This window comes from Acomys minous (genome assembly GCF_964271855.1).
Source record: "Acomys minous genome assembly, chromosome: 7".
In the NCBI taxonomy this organism is placed as follows: Eukaryota; Metazoa; Chordata; class Mammalia; order Rodentia; family Muridae; genus Acomys; species Acomys minous.
This window is the reverse complement of record NC_140488.1, coordinates 95796743-95807039: the sequence shown is the minus strand read 5'-3', so window position 1 is coordinate 95807039 and position 10297 is coordinate 95796743. Positions and strand designations below refer to the sequence as shown.

General features: G+C 45.6%; 1 pseudogene across 1 annotated transcript in view; it reads right to left on the bottom strand.

Annotated features, from left to right (window-relative positions):
- Positions 1-5217: 5217 nt before the first annotated feature.
- Positions 5218-10297, bottom strand: part of LOC311601250 (RNA exonuclease 4-like) — a 95526-nt pseudogene continuing 90446 nt past the window's right edge. Inside the window, exons 2-3 of the transcript in view lie at positions 6350-6588; positions 5218-6021 (exon numbers count right to left, since the gene is read on the bottom strand). The product of the transcript in view is annotated as an RNA exonuclease 4-like (transcript). The remainder of the gene's footprint in view (positions 6022-6349; positions 6589-10297) is intronic.

Sequence of the window (10297 nt, the reverse complement as noted above, 5' to 3'; positions counted from 1 at the left end):
TCAAAACAAATTCAAAACAAACTACCATATGAGTCAGCAATCCCTTTCTGGGTTTACACGGAAGAGAAGTGAAATCATCCTGCCCCAGAGTTAGCTGTACTCCTGCGTTGGTTGAAACATCATTTACAATAGCCAAGATGTAGAAACAACTGGTCTTCATCATAGATAAGTAGTTAGAGAGATTCACACACACACACACACACACACACACACATACGCACGCACACACACACACACACATACACACACATTATTCAATCTCTCTCTCTCTTTTTTTTTGGTTATTTGAGACAGGATTTCTCTGTGTAGCCTTAGCTGTCTGAGAACTCACTCTGTAGACCAGACTCGCCTCAAACTCAGAAATCCACCTGCCTCTGCCTCCCTAGTGCTGGGATTAAAGGCATGTGCCACCACTGCCCCGCCATTATTCTGTCTTAAAAACAGTGGACCTTGCCATTTGCAACAACATGAACAGAGCTGGAGGATGTCATGCTGAGTGAAGTAAGCCAGATACAGACAGAAGAGTCTACATGATGTTTTGTATGTGGAATCTTTAATTCTTTGAGAATTTTAAGCATGCTTAAAATCCACTCCTACTTCTTCCTCTAACTTCTTCCAGATTTATCTGCTCCTCCCTACACCACTCAATTTCATGTCCTCTTTTGAAAAAAGTATAATTCACTATATTAGTCAAGGTTCTCTAGAGGAGAAGAACTAATAGAATCTACATATATGAGTATATTTATTAGATTTTTAGATTGTAGGATTTAGTAGAGTGATGTACAGGCTGAGGTACAGATGATGGCTATCTTCTGACTGAAAGGCCAAGAGTTGGGTAGTTGTTCAGTCCATTAGGCTGCTTGTCTCAGCTGGTTTTCAGTCTACTTTGGAGTTCCATGGCCAATGGACAGGACATTCTCCACAGTTGAGTGGAGAGTGGGGTCTGACTTTCACACAAACTCTGGTGCCCCATATTTGACCATGTCCCCTGGATGGGGAGACCTGGTGGCACTCAGAGGAAGGATAGCAGGCTACCAAGAAGAGACTTGATACCCTATAAGCATATACAGGGGGAGGTAATCCCCCTCAGTCACAGTCATAGGGGAGAGGAGTAAGGGGAAAATGGGAGGGAGGGAGGAATGGGAAGATACAAGGGATGGGATAACCATTGAGATGTAACAAGAATAAATTAATAAAATATATTTTGAAAAAAATTAAAAAAGAAGTAAGTTCTAATATCAGTGAAGGAATGGCTCAGAATCAGGATTGCTAGTGAGAGTAAAAGCAGGCAAGGAAAAAGCATAAGCTTGTTTCTTCCATGTTGTTTTATGTAGGCTGCCACCAGATGGTGGATCTTCTCATCTCAAATAATCCAACCAAGAAAATCTTCATAGATGTACCCAGGTGATTGGATTTTAGTTGATTCCAGATGTAGTCAAGTTGACAGACTTGATCAGCCATCCCACCCACCAAATCCAATTAAGTCTGCCCATATACTTGGGGCATGAGAACATCTACTAGGAGGCTGACCCACCAGGGGCCACATCTCTGAAGGAAACTGTTTTTTTCTTCCCTGGAACCTTAAACTATCAATATCCCTTCGGTTAGGGGTCAGGGCTCATGAGTTCCTCCCCACTCTGTGCTAGCTAGGGTGTTGACTGACTCAATCTTGTGCAGGCAACCATAGCTACTGTGAGATCATGCATGTAGTGGTTCTGTCTTGTCCATATGTCACTATTTCAGGTGGCTGAAGAGATGGCTCAGTGGCTAAAGGCACTAGTTACACTTTTAGAGAACCAAGGTTCGAGTCCCAGAACCCACATAGCAGCTCAGGGGATCTTATGCCGTCTTCTATCCTCTGTGGGCATAGGCGTGCATGTGATGCACAGACATACACATAGACAAAACACCCACACGAATCAAATAAAAAAATGAAAAAAGTTACAATGTTTCACTTTGGTCCCTTTTCTCGTATGTCTATTATAATCTTTCTAGCCCCTCTTCTCTTAAAAAAAAAAAAAGAACATGTAAACAGAAAATAAAAAGGTGGTTATCAGGAGCAAAGGAAGATACAGACCAAAGGGCTTAAAGTTGCAATGACGTAGCATGAGTAATCTGTGGGTCTGATGTCTAATATGGGGGACCTAGTTAATAATATAATATTGTACTGTATAATTGAAATTTGCCAAGATACCAGGCTTTAGATATTATAGCTACTATAAGAGAAAAAAGGTAAGTGTACATGAAATGGTGGGTGCCATTTTGCTTGACTGTATACAACTCACTTCACCTCATTAGCTACAGACACACACACACACACACACACACACACACACACACACACACACACACGAATATCAAGAGATCATGTTCTATACTTTAGATTATGCAATAAAATAAATTCCAACAAGATAGCTAGCCTTAAAAAGGTAACCATCCTTCACAGAAACAGAAGCTGGAATCACAATTCAGTGAAAGTGGACTTCCCACACTGTAATTTGTCAGTTAGACAATCCAATCCCCTGGCTCCAAGTCTCCCGGAAGAACACCATGGGCTCCAAGCCAGACACACGTACTTCTCTGAAGGAAGGTCCAAGTGCCGCTGTCAGTCTCAGGATGGAGGAGGATGAAGCACTGGGCCCTGAGTTAGCTCGGAACAGAAGTCCATGTCACAAGATCTCTGGTCCAGCCGTGGGTGCCGAAAAAGGACATTTTCTTTACAATAAGTGTTACTGCTCTTTTAGCTGGGCTGCTGGCACCAGGCCAGGAGGCAGTGAGGCGCTCAGGGCTCCAAAACTGAGTCAGGCAGCTGCTTTGGGAATAGCCAACAGCAGGAGCTCAGGGCTCCTAGAGGCTGAGCTCCAGCGGTGACCTTGAGAGTTCTTTGGGGGGACATCGGAGGTCATCTTTCCCTAGTATTACAGCTCAGAATAAACAGCCAGTGAAATAGATGATGCATGATGGCTTGTTTCATGTGAAAACAAGGACTTATAAATGTTGGGCTGTGGGGGCGGCTTTAAGGATGAACGCATTTGGTTGGCTGGTGCTAGGATGCTGGTGATGCTCTATTTGCATGGGGAAAGATAACAGGTGACAGCTTATGTGACTGACCACCTGTAGCCACTTTGGAGTTGTGCTCCTGTGGTGGGCATGGAAACAAGAAGAGAGCTTTGTCCCACACCTTCCATTCTCAGGATGAAATTTTAAATCTTAAGTTTGAGATTTCTAGGATTTGAATATGACCCATCTCACTAGTCACTTCCTCTGGTGGCGTGGTCCACGAGCCCCACACAATCCTAATTTAAAAATACTCTTACCACACACTCTAGAGTTTCCATGTGAAGATGTTGATATCTACTGGAATTTTATACCAAGTATAGTGAGTGTATTTTTGTCACATATGCTGGATAATGGTTCAATTACTGAGCATCCATTGCTGTTTAAGTTGGAGCTTTTCATGGTAGACGACAAAGCAGCACTTAAGAATAGTTAGGTAGGCTGGGCGTGGTGGCACATGCCTTTAATCCCAGCACTCGGGAGGCAGAGGCAGGCGGGATCGCTGTGAGTTAGAGGCCAGCCTGGTCTACAAAGTGAGTCCAGGACAGCCAAGACTACATAGAGAAACCCTGTTTTGAAACAAAACAAAACAAAACAAAACAAAAAACCAGTTAGGTAAAAGAGGATTTATTGGAAGAATCTTTGGACAAGTCATTGCAGAGCAGTCTTAGCATGATGCTGGTGGAAAGATGCCCGCAGACACAATAACGGAGTATGCTTTCTCTGGTAGCAAAAGGTAGAGATATTTAACTTAACAAGCAGCCCCACAAAAGAGAAGCAATGAAGCTTGCATCTGCTGTCCCCAGGAAACCTTCAGAGGATGGATACCGAGCATGGAGTGAGAGTTGTGGTACTCTGAAGAAACATTCATTCCCCTTTCCTCACGGAAGCTTCATACTCGCTCAGCTCCTTTCAGCCATACAAGCCAGCCTGGCTATCTTCATGGCTACTCACCAGACCTAAGAAATAAGCGCACATTTGTGCACATGGCCCCTGCTTACCCTAAGACTGGTGTGTTGTCAGCTTCTGGGTCTGAGCCTTTACCTTGGCCTGAGATCCACTTTACATTTCCAGAAGAAGGATGAGATAAATAAACTGAGTCTCAGGGAAGCAAGACACAGAATCACCTTGAGATGCTAAGGGACATGATGGTGATGCCCCTGTCCTCGGGGGTCTGCTCCACTTTCTCTCTTTCTTTCTTTTCCACTTTATCCATCCATTTATTTTTGATGGTGCTGGAAATGGAGCGCAGGGTCTTGCACATAGTGGACAGGTGCTCTCGGAGTCACACTCCAGTCCACAACTGCACTAAAAGCAGACATCCGTCATTATATGGTGCATCTGCTCAAAGGGTTGTCAGGTAGGTTCATAAAGGTCACTCGTCACTCTGTACTTGTTGCTAGCCAGAAAAGCTACTGGCAGGACAGTGGGCAGATGGTCTTTCTCTTACACTGCCCCAGGTGATAGGGTCTTTGTCCTCCAAGTGTACCTGTGCCACGAGTCTCATCCCCAAGGGCTGTGTGGAGAGCACCGTACTGGACATTGACATTTTAGATGACTCTGGACCAAGCAAAGGACATAGGAGTGAGAATGTACCTCCAGCCCAGTAGCTTTAAGAAAATCCTCAATGGGCAGTTGCTGTGCTGGCCAGATTGGTTTGCAGCAAATTGAAGGCCCTTAGCCTGGATCCCTTAGGTCCAGCAGAGCTTATCCCATTACTTGTAAGAGGAGAAAATGCTGCTTGCTCCTTAAGGGAAGGTGCTGAGTGCCCGCTGAATCCAGCTCTGCCCATTGCTAAGTGGCAGGGCAGGTGGTCAGCAGGCAGACTCTGCAGCGCACCCACCCATTACAATGCTTTCCTTCCTCTGAACCTACAACATGCCCCTGACTTCTAGCCCCATATCTGACCAGTCTACTTCAGCACTCAGGTACAGGACCACGCCCTGGTAGTAGATTCAAGGAGGAAGTTCCAGCAGCTCGCACGCCACATCCCTGCAGCCATGGCTTTGAGAATGCTCACCAGAGCGAGTCCCTTCTGTACAGAGACCTGGCAGGCCTGCATAACCCCATCCCAACTGCCACTGGACTGAAGAGTCACTGAAGGATGGGGGGGGGGTGGCGACAGCAGGAGGGTAGTGTTAAGTTTACTTGTTCCAGTGCTCTGGAGTGGTGGCTGAGGAACATCGGTCTGCGGTAATGCTATCTCACTGACGTTTTACCATGATGTAAAGCCTCATTGCTGCCTGGGCATCCTGGACCGCACAGCGCTCTGCCTGCTGGACTCCGACCCCCCAGAATTTTCTCAGAAAGTTGTTTCAGAGATGGTCTTCCACTCCTTACTCAACTTTTGAATGGTTTGGATTTTTGAGTGTCCCTGATTTTCTTTTTGGGTGATCAGGGAACAGAACCTTTAAATCACTGTGCAGTGCACGCCCCACCAAGATTCTGCCCTTCCGCGTTTCCGCCACTTCTTTCTTCACAACTTCAAATTCTTCTCCCTGTTTCCGGTTCTCAGGCCGGATGCCAAGGGCTCGGTTGGCTTGATGTACTAGTCACAAACACACTTCCCATACTGGTTCATGATGGACACATTGGCTGTGATGCTGTCTTCCCCTTTGGGGCCCGTGCCAACCATCTCACAATCCAGGGCCAAGGCTTTTGTCGGGTTGCTGAAGGGCCTGTTCCTTCACCAGGGAGATGGTGGTAGTCTTGCTTTGCCCGAGCCACTTCCGTACCAGCATGGCTGCCTCTGGGCCTGTGGCAGCCTCGATACTATCGGGATCTACCTCATTAAACCAGATGTCTTCCTCAGTCGGCATGGACTGATTCAAGGCTACAGCTGCCTCCTTAGCTTTCCACTTATGCTTGATGTCCCTTTGATGAGAGGAGATGTCACTATGTGTCCTCTTCTTGGCTTTCGTCTGCTTTGTTTCAGAGGTCTTTGTGGGAGGTACTAGTGTCTTCCTGTCCTTCTTAGATGCAGACGTAACAGAACTCCTCCTAGTGGTCTGGTCTTTCTCTGTCCTCTTCTCTCCCTTTAATTTATCTTTTCTGTTTTGCTAGATTATTTGAGGATGCATTTTGTCATCCATCTGAGAGGCAAGAGGTCTTTGGGGGCCTGTGACTGTTGTTTCAGCAGAGAGCCTGGATGTCCACAGGGTTTGGCTGGTTCTGTGTGTCCAGATAGGAAAATCCACATGAAGGAACAAGGTGGAATGTTATGGAGCTCAAGAAGTTCCTTACTCTCTTTCATGTTAACCGAGGCCCCATGACATACACTCCAGAGGATTACCTCTTGCAACGCCTTCCAATTCTGAGAACAGTTCTTTGGGGCCTCCGGTGGTCGGATTGTGATTTCCCAGAGCCCCGCTTCCTCCCTGCACTTTGATCTTCCTGACCCTCTTCTTGGCTTTCTTCCAAGCGAGCTTCTTGCTCGGCCCAGGTTGGAGCACCGATGCAGTGACCTTCATCTCCATCTTCTACCTCTCCACAGCTGGACCCAGCAGGGAAGAGACTCAGACTCGGTGGCGACTGCGGAAGCACACCCCAGGCGGCAAGCAAACCTACACACTGCCAAGTCTGCCCTGCTTTCACCTCAACTTCTCGCTGCAGGTTTCAGCCATGATGCATGTTCATGCGGATACACATGTGCATATGAGTATACATGCATGTGCAGGTGTACATGTGGAGGTCAGAGGTTGATGGTAGGTATCTTCAGCTATCACTCTACATCCTCTTTTGAGACAGGTCTCTCAATGAATCTGGAGCTCATTGATTGGACTAAGACAGTTGTCTTAGTTACTTTTCAATTGCCGTGACAAAATCAACTTATAAAAGAAAGTGTTTAATGTGGGGCTCATAGATCCATACCATCACGGCAGGGAACATAACAGCAGGCAGGCAGGCAGGCATGAAGTTCAAATAGTAGCTAATAGGTCACATCTTGAGACACAAGCATAAAGCAGAGAGAACGAGCTAACGGCAAATGCTATGGGCTTTTGAACCTCAAAGCGTACCCTCAGTGACATGCTTCTTCCAACAAGGCCACACCTCCTAATCTTCCTGAAATAGTTCCACTGACTGGGGATCAAGCATTCAAACATAGGGGCCTTTGGAGACCATTCTCCTTTAAACTGCCATAGTAGCTGTTGAGTTACAGAGATCCCTTCCCTCTCTCCCCAGTACTGGGGTTACAGACACATGTTGCCACTCTCGACTTTTTATGTAATTTCTGAGAATCTGAACCCAGGTCCTCATGCTTGGAGAGCAGGCACTTTACTCACTGAACTACCTGTACAGGCCACTTACTCCTTCTTCCCTTCTTCCTTCTTGCATTTGTCCTTTATTTCTGATATGGTATTCTTGTACAATTTTATTCTCCTTTTGACATTGTTATATATACATACCATATGTTTTAATCATATTCACCCCTATTGTCTTCTCTTGCTCCCCCACACTCCTGTGGATCCTCTGCCTCTTTCATGTATTGTTGTTCATTTGCTTGTTTTAATAAACCAATGAGTTTAATAAGGACTGCTTACAGGAGCATGGGTGGGGAGTTCACAGGATTATGGACAATTTACCAGTGACTATACTACTGATAAAATGTCTTCCAGTTCCCCAGCCACCATTAACTGCCTTTAGACCCTCAGAGATGAGTGGGGGGCCTTGTGAGTCTCCTTTCTTTTCTGGTTCCATTATTTTGTTGTTTTTGTTGTTGCTGTTTTTGTTTTACAACAAAGGATTTCTCTGTTTATCCCTGGCTATTCTGGAAGTCACTCTGTAGACCAGGTTGGCCTTGAACTCACAGAGATCTTCTTGCCTCTGGTTCCAGAGTGTTAGGATTAAAGGCATGCACTTCCACTGCTCAGATCTTGTTCCAGTTTTTTTTTTTTGAGACAGGGCTTCTTTGTGTAGCTTTGGCTGTCCTCGACTCACTTGGTAGATCAGGCTGGCCCAAACTCACAAAGATCCACCTGCCTCTACATCCCAGAGTGCTGGGATTACAGGCGTGTGCCACCATGCCCAGCTCTGGTTCTATTTTTATGGAATGTCCAGAAGAGGCAAATCCACAGAGACAGAAAAAAGATTAGTGACTGCCAGGACTTGGTGGGGTAATCTAAAAAAAAAATCATTATTTTGGAAACTGAAAGTCCAATGTTCAACAGTCCCATTTGCCCAGTCTCTGGTGGGCTATTCATGGAAGGTGATATCGTGGAAGGAGTACATGTGAGAGGAATCATCTGGCAAGGCAGGAAATCAGAGGTGGTACAGAAGGGCTAGCTCACTCATTTATAATAACTCATTGTTGTATGAACTTACCTTGATCTCTCTAGATAGAGGCCTCTCCTGTAATGCCTTAATTATCTCACAGCAGGCCTCACTTATTTTTTTTAAACTTTTACTTATGTGTATGTGCGTGTGTTCCTGCTTGCACAGACTGTACCACATTTGTGCAGGTGCCCTTGGAGGCCAGAAGAAGACATTGGATCCTCTGGATTTGGAGTTATAGGCAATTATGAGCTGTCTGATGTGGGTGTTGGGAGACGAACTCAGGTCCTCTACAAGAATAGTATGTGCTCTTAACTGCTGAGCCATTTCTTCAGTCCAGGTCTCACCTCCTAAAGGCTTCTTCCCTTCCACTCCACAGCTGAAGACAAACCCTCTGACACACGTGTCCCCTGGAGACAAACCATATCCTAACCTTAGCTGTTCAGTTCTTTTTGAGATGATGAAACTACTCCAAAATTATGGTACTGGTTGCTCTATTAGTCCACTTTTTCCAGTGTGGTGGTGTGATTGAGAATGGCCCCCATAGGCTCTCATATTTGAACGCTGGGTCCCCAGGAGGATTAGGGGGTGTGTGTCACTGGGGAGGGCTTTAGGTTTTGGAAGCCCACCTCAACCCCAGTTAGCTCTCCCTTTTTGCTTTGCCCTTGTGGAGCAGATGTGAGTTCTCAGCTACAGTTGCAGTGTTATGTCCTGCCGGCCTTTTACCACGTTCTCCATCATGGACTAACCTTCTGAAACTGTAAGGTCCCAATACGTCCCTTCTACTATAAGATGCCTTCGTCATGGAGTTTTTGTCACAGCAGTAGAAGGTAACTGAGGCAGCTAGCGTAACAGAATGTCATGGACTAGGTAACTTATTATGAACAAAAGCTTAATTTCTCATTGTTCTGGAGACCGGGAAGTCCAAGCTCAAAGCTATAGTAGGCTCAGTTGTGGGATGAGAAAGTCATCCTCTGGAAGACGATTTTATTGTGACTACATGGCAGAATTGAAAAGGATAAGAGAGCCCAAATGCTGTAATGACATTGACGTCACTGGTAAAGGAGAGACTCTCACATATTTATTCCCTCCCCTCCTCTCCCCACCCCATGTATGTGTGTGTGCATGCGCATGTGCAGGTGCATATGTCCAGGTTAAAGAACAACTTGCAAGTGTGTTTCCAAGTCTTGAACTCAGGCAGGTGGCAAGCACCCTTGGTGGCAAGCACCCTTACCCACTGTGCCATCTCCCAGACCTCTAATCACTTCTTAGAAACTCTGCTTTTTAGTCTTTTCATCTAAGCGCCAACCAAGCTTGACTCTTCTTAGTTCCTGAGTTTAGATGAGATCAGCCGTGGTCAAGATAATATATATGGCTGTAGACCTCACTTCTTAATCCTATTACATTGGCCATCAAGATTTAACACCTGAGGGGCAATTTAACACCTGAATGTTATATGGGAAACATTCAAATTATAGAGTTGTGTAAGTATGTATATACTAAGAAAAATGCTAGCATTTAGTCTTCAAGTGAAGAAATTGTATGGTAAGAAAATTCTGTCTCCATAATGTAGTTCTTTGAAAAAAAAATGAGGTGAGATGACTCAGCAGGTAAAAAGCACTTGCAAGCTAGCCTGGCAGCTTGGCTCAGTCTCTGGAACCCAAACAAAAGAAAGAGAGAATTTCTCAGAGTTTAGGGAGACAAGTAAAGGAGGGCACAGCTCTGCGCTGTCACTCTCAGCGACCTGAGGGGTACCTCGCCTCAGTCAGCCTAGGACCCTTGGCTTTGACACCAAAAACACTTTCAAGACTAGGCAGTTTGTGAAGCAGACCTGGATATTTTATTAAAGGTATTTTAATATAGGCTTAAACATGAAAGCCTCTCAGGGGCAAGGTAGGCACATCCAAGTACAGGCTCCGGAAAGGAAAGGTGAGTCACAGACAGGGTTTTGGTGAGGCTTGAAGTGACT